The following is an 11,426-nucleotide window of genomic DNA, read 5'->3' on the forward strand; positions in this document are numbered from 1 at the left end:
AACAATAAAGAACGTGACCTCACCGAGACTCAAAAGAAGTTGAAGAAGCACGGTTACGGAGTTGATAACAACAAAGCTGGACTAGGCTTCACATCAAATGCACCCGTGAAGATTTCAAGCAAAGCGAAAAATGCTAGCACTCAACACATCAGCGTGAGTATTGAACAAGATCATGATGAGCCTAAATCCACCCCTTGGACGTCAGTCTTCGATAGGATGAATCGTTCAAAACCCAGAATGTCAGCACTTAACCGCATTGGTGGTCAAAACCGAACCTCCGTCTTCAAGAGACTTAACATGCCAGCATCCCAAAGCTCTGTTTTTGAAAGGTTGTCAAAACCTAAGAAGCAAAGCAACACGACTAGCTCTCTTCCTCGTCAGTCAGCTTTGGAAAGACTTGAAGACAACAAGAAGTTTTCTAGAAATAGGAACACAACGTCAAAGGAAGAAAAGCTCGACATGATAGCAGAAAAATGTGATATTCGAAGCTCGATTCCTTCAAGGATGAAGCGCCAAGCAATCTTGGAGGTGGACACAAATGGACCACTAAAAGTAAGAAGGCGCACCATCATCCACACTGGACAATCTTCATGCCAACCAGCCCAAGAGGACGACACCGAAGAGGAATTCCAAGATGTCTTCCACATCACGATCCAAGAAAGAAAAGAAGATGAGATCCCCGAAGAAGATGTCACTGCTGCGCCACCGCAACTTGAGGATGGGGGGCAATCCACGGTCGATGATCTCAAGGAGCTCAACTTAGGCACAAAAGAGGAGCAGAGACCTATCTTCGTGAGTGCGCTGCTAAGTGCGGACGAGGTAGACGAGTATTACCAACTGTTATCAGAGTACAAAGACGTCTTTGCTTGGACTTACAAGGAAATGCCCGGCCTTGACCCTGTCATCGCTGTACATCATCTTGTAGTTAAGCCTGGAACGAGACCGATAAAGCAAACTCAAAGGCGCTATCGATCCGAGCTCATTCCACAAATCGAGGTAGAGATTGACAAGCTAATCGAAGCAGGATTCATTCGAGAGGTGCAATACCCCAAGTGGATCTCCAACATCGTCATCGTCCTTAAGAAATCTGGACAAATACGTGTTTGTGTAGACTTTCGGGACCTCAATGACGCTTGCCCGAAAGATGACTTTCCCTTGCCGATCATCGAAATCATGGTGGACGCAACCACTGGCCATGAGGCACTGTCATTTATGGACGGCTCTTCTGGATACAATCAAATTCGTATGGCTCTCGAAGATGAGGAACTAACAGCATTCCGCACTCCAAAAGGTATCTACTGCTACAAGGTGATGCCCTTTGGTCTAAAGAACGCTGGAGCCACATATCAGCGAGCAATGCAGAAAATCTTCAATGACATGCTACACAAAAATGTAGAATGTTATGTAGACGACGTGGTGGTCAAAACAAAGAAAAGATCAGATCACTTGAAGGATTTGCGAGTAGTGTTCGAAAGGCTGCGAAAATACAACCTCAAGATGAACCCGTTAAAGTGTGCATTTGGCGTCACCTCTCGAAAGTTTCTCGGCTTCGTTGTCAAGCACTGTGGCATTGAAGTGGACCAATCAAAGATCAAGGCCATTCAAAACATGCCCGAGCCAAGAAACCTGCACGAGCTAAAAAGTCTACAAGGACGACTAGCTTTCATCAGACGCTTCATCTCCAACCTTGCAGGGCGTTGTCAACCGTTTAGTCGACTCATGAAAAAGGATGTCCCGTTCGTATGGGACGAAGCGTGCCACAATGCTTTTGAAAGCATAAAAAAATATTTATCAAGTCCACCTGTCCTGTGGGCGCCTGTGCTCGGGAAACCACTCATATTGTACATCGCCGCTCAGGAAAGTTCAGTGGGAGCACTCTTGGCACAGGAAAATGAATTCCAGAAAGAATGAGCGCTTTACTACTTGAGTCGAACACTCACCGGTGCTGAGTTGAACTACTCCCCAATAGAAAAAATGTGCCTTGCCTTGGTGTTTGCCATCCAGAAGCTCAGACATTACATGCATGCTTACACCATCCACTTGGTTGCTAAAGCTGACCCGGTTAAATACGTCCAAGCCAGTTTTGACAGGGCGACTAGCTAAATGGGCGTTGATTCTCAATCAATACGAGATCATTTACGTCCCAGCTAAAGCCGTCAAGGGACAAGCATTAGCGGACTTCCTTGCCGATCATCCAATCTCAGCCGATTGGAAAATCTCAGACGACTTGCCTGACGAGGAGATATTCTACATTGACATATTCCCGAGATGGACGATGTTCTTCGACGGATCCGCACGAGCAGACGGAGCGGGGGCAGGAGTAGTATTCATGTCGCCACAAAGGAAAATACTACCTTATTCATTCCAACTAAGCGAATTATGCTCCAACAACGTCGCTGAGTACCAAGCACTAATCATCGGGCTCCAAATGGCGATCAACATGGAAATCACAACCCTTGAGGTATATGGCGACTCCAAGCTCATAATTAGTCAACTCTTGACTGAATACGAGGTGAGGAAAGATGATCTCGTTCCGTACTTCCGACTGGCAACTCAGCTGCTACAAAAGTTCGAGGCCGTAACACTAGAACATGTGCCAAGAAAAGAAAATCAAATGGCAGACGCTCTCGCTAACCTGGCCTCGAGTATGACACTAGGAGAAGACGAAGCTGCAGATGTGCCAGTTTGCCAAAGATGGGTCATCCCCCTCGCCACTGAAATGCTACTAGATGATACAAATGTCATCTCGGTACTTCCAGTCGATGTTGAAGAATGGAGACAACCATTGATTGACTACTTGGAGTATGGGAAACTTCCAAATGATCCTAGACACCGCTCTGAAATACGTCGACGAGCACCTCGCTTCCTCTACTACAAAGAAACACTCTACCGGCGCTCTTTCGAAGGAGTACTTCTGAGATGCCTAGGTGAGGAAGAAGCCAATCAAGCCATGGAAGAAGCACATTCAGGCGTGTGCGGGGCGCATCAATCTGGACCAAAGCTACATTTCCAGCTCAAAAGAATGGGTTACTACTGGCCAAGCATGGTGAAGGATTGCCTGGAACATGCCAAAAGGTGCCAAGCCTGCCAATTCCACGCCAACTTCATTCATCAACCACCTGAACCATTACACCCTACAACTGCTTCATGGCCATTCGATGCATGGGGACTGGACGTCGTGGGACCAATTACTCCAAAGTCATCTGCAGGAGAAGCCTACATCCTAGCTGTAACAGATTACTTTTCCAAGTGGGCTGAAGCCATACCCCTAAGGGAAGTAAAAAAGGAAACTGTTGTCCGTTTCATCAAAGAACATATCATCCACAGATATGGTGTGCCTCGCTACATTATCACGGACAATGGAAAACAGTTCTCCAACCGACTTGTAGACGAGCTCTGTGAGAAATACAAGTTCAAGCAGCACAAGTCTTCCATGTATCATGCTCCGGCCAACGGTCTCGCGGAAGCATTCAACAAAACATTGTGCAACCTCTTAAAGAAGGTGATCGGCCGAACAAAGAGGGACTGGCATGAAAGAATAAGCGAAGCACTTTGGGCATATAGGACGACGCATAGGACTCCTACCCAAGCTACCCCTTATTCTCTCGTATATGGCGTGGAAGCTGTTTTACCGCTAGAAAGTCAAATCCCCTCACTTAGGATGGCTATACAAGAAGGCTTGACTGATGAAGAGAATGCAAAGTTGCGCCTTCAAGAGTTGGAATCACTTGACGAAAGAAGGCTCGAAGCTCAACAACACCTGGAATGCTACCAAGCATGGCTATCCAAGGCATTCAACAAGAAGGTCCGCCCAAGGTCTTTCCAAACTGGAGATCTCGTCCTTGCATTACGAAGGCCTATCATCACAACTCACAAGACAAAAAGCAAGTTCACATCAAAGTGGGATGGACCGTACGTAATACAAGAGGTCTACACGAACGGCGCCTACTTAATCATGGCAGAAGACGGCTTGAAGATCGGTCCCATCAACGGCAGATTCTTGAAGCGTTACTACCCCTAAAAGGCGACGACCAGACTCCTAGCCTGCATGAGCCTAAACTGCACAGGACACAAAGCTCCTGGCCCGCAAGAGCGTAAACTGTGTACGGCAAAATCATCATCAAAATCACCATAAAAAAAAAAAAAAAAAATTCATCGCTCATTTGAACTACGTTATGACTTGATCTCTTCTTTAGAAGAGTACGTAGGCAACTTGAGACTTCAAAATTTCAAGTACAGTCACATCATCATAAAAAAACACAAACACTTTGAAGAATAAAAAGCGAATTCAAAATATGAATACTTTATTTCTTTAAATGAATGATTTGGTTACAAAGCCGTATCACAAAGGTGAGCATTACGCCAACGTCACCACAGAGGAAAGTTGTGACCAAAAGGCACTACACAGCATAAACTCGTTGCAGTCTTTTGCACAACCCTACAAGGTAAAGGTGACGCATTGGAACAAGCTCCAAGCAGCAGCGACAACGAGCCCATGGCAAGCAGCAAGGTCAATGTGCACGGCAACGTCCCCCACCGAGGAAAGTTGTAACCAAAAAGGCACTACACAGCATAAACTCGCTGCAACCTTTTGCACAACCCCACATGGTAAAGGCGACACACTGGAACAGGCTCCAAGCAGCATCGGCAAATAAGGCAGCTATAAGACAGTCCTTCAAAGCACGCTGCAGTGGCAGAGGAAACCAAAATGCTACGCAAACTCGCGGCAGAGGCCCGCTGCAGTCCCTTGCACAGCTCCACACGGCAGCGCACCACCGAGGGAAAACTATGATCAAAAGGCACTACACAGCGAAACCTCGTTGCAGTATCTGGCACATCCATGACCTGCTACCACGACCCTACAAGTTTCGTGAAGATCCTGGCGTCAAGCTCCGCCTTCTCAATATTAGAGATTCCTGACATTATAAGCAAAGAAATCCATCAGTGGAGGCATACACGCATTGTGCATAAAAAAAATTATATATATATATATATATATATAATGAAAAAATCAGCTTATATATATATGCATGGGTGCAACCATCAGCCAACTTTCATATATATATATATAAAGGTATATATATATATGTGTACATGTGTGCGTGCGGTGATGGAACAAAGAAAGCCCGTGTGTGTATGTGTGCACGGGGTGATGTGACAAATCAGCAAACCAACTTCCATATATATATATAAAGGTATATATATGTGTACATATATGCAAACTGTGATGGGCTGTGTGAGAGGACAACCACCTGCAACATACATATATATATATATATATATATATATATATATATATATGCAAACCGTGATGGGCTGTGAGAGGACAACCACCTGCAACATATATATATATGCAAACCGTGATGGACAACCAGGTTCCGTATATATATATATATGAATGCATGCATGCACGACCCCAGAACATCAGAGTCGTCCTCAACTTGAAGAAGATAAGCCTTACCGTGTAAAGGCTCCGCAAAGGAAGGCTAGCGACTGCCTTCATTTCTTCCTTCACCACGGCCTTCAAACCTACACTTGCAGCTACTTTTTTGTCCAGCGCCAAGTTCAACAGACAGCAGAAGCGAAGAACGCAGTGTAGCGAGGAAGCAGTGCACGCAGTTGTGATTGCAGTCAGCAGCAGCGCATGATTGCCGGACAATGGTGCAGTGGCGATGCAAGGCAGTAAGCAATGCAGTGGCTGAGGTTGTGCAATGGTTGTGCAGTGACGGTGCGATCCCATGTATAAGTATACATATGTATATATATATGCAGAAGAGACTCAGAGGAGCAAAAGAAGTGCGGTGATTGTGCAAATAATGGTGACTGTCGCAAACAATGATCCGCGTGAAGAGAGGAGTGCAGAGAAGAATGCAGTACAGTAGTTGTGCAAAACAGTGATCCGCGTGAAGAGAGGAGTGCAGAGAAGAATGCAGTACAGTAGCTGTGCAAAACAGTGATCCGCATGCGATGCAGTGACTGTGTAAAAAGCAATCCGCATGTAGTGAAGAATGTAATAAGGTGACTGTGCAAGTGAAAAGATGGTCCGCATGCGAGAAGAACGCAGTGCAGTGAGGAAGGCCACCAAAAAAAAAAACCCAGCCGTGCTATTGTCAAGCCACTCACGAGTGTGTATTACTATTAGCAAGTCACCATCTAAAAGGAAATGGGTGGTGATGACAAAATGATGCTTCCAGTCACCATCTAAAAAGAAATGGGTGCACTAGTCACCATCTAAAAGGAAGTGGGTGCATAGGGAAGTAATGCATCTTAGTCAGATATGCGTTTTATTTGCGTTTCAACACAACATACTGAATAAAATAAGGCATGTCCATTAATATCTCCGAGAAATTACACAAAAAAAACAAAAAAACAAAAAAAAACAAAAAAAAACAAAAAAACAAAAAAAAAAACAAAAAAAAAACAAAAAAACAAAAAAAAAAAACAAAAAAAAAGAGCATTCACGAATGTCACTTGTGTGAAGCCTCAGTACTTGGAGCCTTGGTACTCGGTGGAACCCTAAAGGAGGGAGGCACTGAAGATAGCTTATTCGGAGCCTCAATACTTGGTCGAACTCCAGATGACGAAGGCAAAAAGTGCCTCTGGAATACATCCACGAACTTCCGATGGTCACTTTGAATTCGACCTTCGGAGTCCATCAGCTGATCAAGCTTCCTCTTCATGCTCGTCGAATAACTATTTGCAAGCACATGCAACTCTCTATTTTCACGCCTGAGCTGCCTAATCTCTTGACTAAGAGCTGCCACCTCGGCTGTCAATGATTCAACCTGGCGAGTTCGAGCAAGTAAGCGTTGGCCCATGTTGGAAACAGAGTTCGCACACTGGACACTGAGAGCCTGAGACTCTTGAACAGCTAACTCATCGGACCGTCGTGAAAGTATCCTATTATCTTTAGGAGTGATGAGGTTTCTGGCTACAACCGTAGCCGTTGTTGCATCCCTCATCACAGAGTCTTCAACTGTAAGGGGACCATTAGAAGAAAAAAAGGACGGGCGCCATACATTACCCTGACGCGGTGCGCCTGTGTCATTGCTGAGACTCAAATCTAAGCAAATGTTAAAAGGGGAAGCCATTTTCAAAAATACTAAAAGAACAGGGTTAGAGGAAGTAAAATCTCAGAGCAGCAGAGATAATTTTTCACGGGCAGGCAATCTTCAAATTGTGCATGTTGAATACAATTGACACCTCTTTAAAATGAGAGGCAGCACAACCATTCGTTCATAAGTCGAAGAGACACCACTCTCCGAATTTCAAAACCCGGATTTTCCTGCGTAAAGTCCGTCGACACTTTTCAGACACAATCTCAGCTTTCGGCTATCACGTGCAACTTTGTCAGAAATCACTGACAAAGTTGAAAACGTGTGAAGTCCATTACGCCAACTACCGCACTTCTGCCGACAAGCGTGGGTGACAAGGCCACGCTCACCCTACCACTTGATGTTGAGAGCTCACCATATAATTCGACCCCCATCCTATACCAAAACTCAGTTTTCTTCCTCCCTGAAAACACATCCAGCCTGACCCCTCTTCCTTGCCGAAGGCATTTGCAACCAAAACTCAGTTTTCCTCCTCCCTGAAAACACATCCAGCCTGACCCCTCTTCCTTGCCGAAGGCATCTGCAACCAAAACTCAGTTTTCTTCCTCCCTGAAAACACATCCAGCCTGACCTTTCTTCCTCGCCGAAGACATCTGCAACCAAAACTCGGTTTTTTCTTCCTCCCTGGAAGCGCCTCTTCAACCAAGCCACACTAGAGCAAAGGTATCTCATATCACAGGGGTTGAGAGCAAGAGTATCTCATAGCATGCTTTCTCCCTATCCTTTTCTTTGTCCTCCCTCTTCACTGCGAAGACAAGGATAAAGAAAGCAATATGTCGGAACCTCCACTCAAGCTCCTGATGATGCAGGTGAAGATGATGCAGATGAAGATGATGCATCGAAGCATATGGAGACAAGCGCGACGAATGCATGTGCTGATCGTCCGCTACTTCTTCAAAAGCAAAAGTATCTCATATCACTGGGGTCGAAAGCAAAGGTATCTCATATCATGCTCTTCCCCCATCTTCTCCTTTGCCCTTGCTCTTGCCTGCTGAACAAGGAGAAAGGAAGCAATCAGTCGGAACCTGAAATTAAATGTTCGACCAGAAACTGATTGCCCGGAACCTTTGCCTGGTTACTTACCTAGCGTTGCTCTCGAGTGCTCATCTTCAACTGCTGATATGTCTCGAATTCCCTCAGCAAACGCTTCAGGAGTATGGATCTGTTGACATCGGCGCTTTGCACTGAAGCTGCCAAGCATGAGTGAGTCGCTGAGAGGTGGTGCTCCGAAGAACCATTTAAAGGTAAAAGGTTGCATACCGCTTCAGCTATGCAAAAGAAACAAGCAGAGAAGAATGCAACACAACGAGCTGGAACAAATCATGAAGCACGAAGCCTTCCCTGCATGACCACATAATCCAGACAGAGGAGTTCAAGTAAAGATCCAAGCTGGACACCGTTGCTCTAACCAAAAGGCTCGAGAAGCTTTAACAACCTTTTGCTGGCACCGTCACCGAAGAGCAAAGCCTCGATAATCCTTAAAGATCAAGTCACCAACTGGAAGAAGAGCCCATCGATCTTGAAGATCATACTGTTAACCAAACTGCTCAGGGTTCATATGAAAATGCTGCGAACTTCCTTGATCTTTCAAAGCATGCATGTCCTGAAACTGCTCGTGGTCATGTTTAAGTTCGAAATCAAGCCTCAACGACCCTGACTCAAGATCAAGTGTCCACCACCCTTGAGTCAAATCCAGTTCAAGATTAAGTCTGTGGAAAGTCCTTTGGAGGAAACCAGAAAACTCCTCCAGCCTAGTTCAAGATCAAAGCTGTGGAAAATCAACAAGCATAACAAAATACGTGCTAATTCATCCATTATCAAAGCCAAGGATCGTCTACTACACGAAGCTCCTTGTGGTCCAATTTCATCCAAGATCAAGCCTCAACGGCCCTTGAAGAAATTCCAAACAAAATTCAAGAACAAGCCTAACGGCATTTGAAGAAACTCCCAGACCAGTCCAAGATTAAGCCTCAACGGCCCTTGGATCGACAACTGCATTAAGGGACTTCAAAACGCATCTTCTACATGCAACAAGCACATGTATACAACGCGTCTTGAAGTGGGGGCATTTGTAGACATTGAAATTTCGGTGGCATAAATGTTAGCCATTGCATTAAGATCACATTTGTAAAACATTAAAATTTTAGTGTAATAAATGTTGACCATTGTATTAAAATTACAACCTTCATTCACTTCACCTACAACATACACCCAAGTTTCACCTACAACACCCACCAAAATTCACCTACAACACCCACCAAAAATTCACCTACAACACCCACCAAAACAAATGGATGGTGGTGATTCATTCCCAAGGCCTATAAATAGGCTCCTCCATCAAAGAATCAAAGGAGGATTTTTGGCATACACTTTCTCTACTCCCAAATTGGAAGAGAATTCACACCATACTAAAGCCTTGAAGCCTCGAAACTCTGAAGCTCTCAAGCAAATCCCGAAGGATCAAGAAAGCCCTCTTCATTCTTCGTGAAATCCTCATTCAAGATCAAGCCCTAACGCCCCCCTTGAAGAACTTCCACCAATTCAAGATCAAGCCCCGACGGCCCTTGAAGAAGGTGTTCATCATTCCTCAACCGTTCGTCCAAGATCAAGCCTCGACGGCCCTTGGATCAACAACACTACATCTACATGTTTCAAAGATAGAATCAGAGGATAAATTTGTAGAAGAGATTGTAACCCCTAAATCATTAATACAAATATTATTTTGTACACGTGTTCTTGTCTCTTTCGTTTCAGGAATTTCCGTGTTCACAGGGACAAATACGCCGTAAATATAAAAGGGTCGAAACTAAGAATATGAAATACGGAATACGTAATTTTAAACAGTGAAATCCGAGAACGGGATTTCACATATACTCATAATGAGGAACGCCATGAGCCGAGCCGCCTCACAACGAGCACCGCCTCCAGCCGAGCAACCACCTCCCTGCGAGCATTGCCTCTATCCGAGCAACCGAGCAACGTGTGCTACCTCTAGTTGAGTATTGCTTCATGTTGAGCACCGCCTCATGTCGAGTACTGGTTCCAAATGACATCTAGTCACTTCAGCCTGCACATGGATTGGATTTGAAGTCTTCAGCCAAAAGACTCTCTTGACTGAAGATTTGGGGAACTCATGTTGTAGCATATATTAGGCACTAGTATGTGGGCCTCACAACCTAGCCTATGAAGCATGTAGGAGGTGAAGGGTTCCCTTATATTATACCTCACTTTAAAGGGAGAGAAAGAGAACAAACACGTCTATATAGCCTCCATGTACATTGTAACCTTCATTGATATAGTGAAACCAACTCAACACCATATGGACATAGCCCCAACTTGGGGTGAACCACGATATATCTTTGTGTTCTTAAGCGTTTGTGTGATTTACGGTTAGATTTACATTGATCTAAGATCGAATGATTTTGTGCATCAACAAATCTTCACTTCTTCTAGAATCTCGAAAGCATGGCCAAACAAGCATATGAATGGAACATTCGAAAGCACCAGAGCCGAAATGATCAATCTAAGCTCTGGAGCCAGAGTCTTAAAAGCCAAAATTGGCTAACACATTCGTAGTTAAGTTCGCTTCACCATACAAACGCATTATATGAAGAATGAACACATATTTTAATGACAAAATAGAATACAGATGCCCACAATGCATATAAGGCACTACTCATATTAATTAATCTATACGGCCCTAAGTGAGAACTACTATTCAGTAGCTCAAAGAAAACCAAGAAATAACTTTGAAGGCAAGTGGCAAATTGTCTTGGAGCATTTCTCTTCAATTTACTACGTTTCGAATTTAACTCTTACTTTTTAGTTTAGATGAATTTAGTGTAATTTATTCCATCATTTGGTGAAATTTTTTGAAGAAGCATATGACCAAATTTTTTTAATTAGATGGTCAGATTTTGTCATTATTATCCATGGGTAGTAATATCCATAGACCAATTTTTACTTCTTACACATCTCTCAAGTTTCGTTTGTCGGATTGAATAAATTGAAGAATATCAATAACAACAAAAGTGTGTAGGAGATAAAATTAAGTGTGTGGATTGCACTTTCCTTATCCAAATGAGTGATCCAAGTCTGATCCAACTAAAAAAATATGTGAGTATTTAACAGAGTCGGACAAGAAGTAGTAATGAATTCTCCGCCGAATAAAAAGAACATGTTGGAAAAACCTATGGTCCCGTTATCCCTAATTTTCTTAATTCGATTCTCGTGAATAATAAGTTCATTACCAAATTAATACGGACTTATTATGTGGCTTAACTCAAATTTTCATTCCTTAATTATCAAAGA

The sequence above is a fragment of the Malus sylvestris genome, chromosome 17 (genome assembly GCF_916048215.2).
Source record: "Malus sylvestris chromosome 17, drMalSylv7.2, whole genome shotgun sequence".
Classification (NCBI taxonomy): Eukaryota; Viridiplantae; Streptophyta; class Magnoliopsida; order Rosales; family Rosaceae; genus Malus; species Malus sylvestris.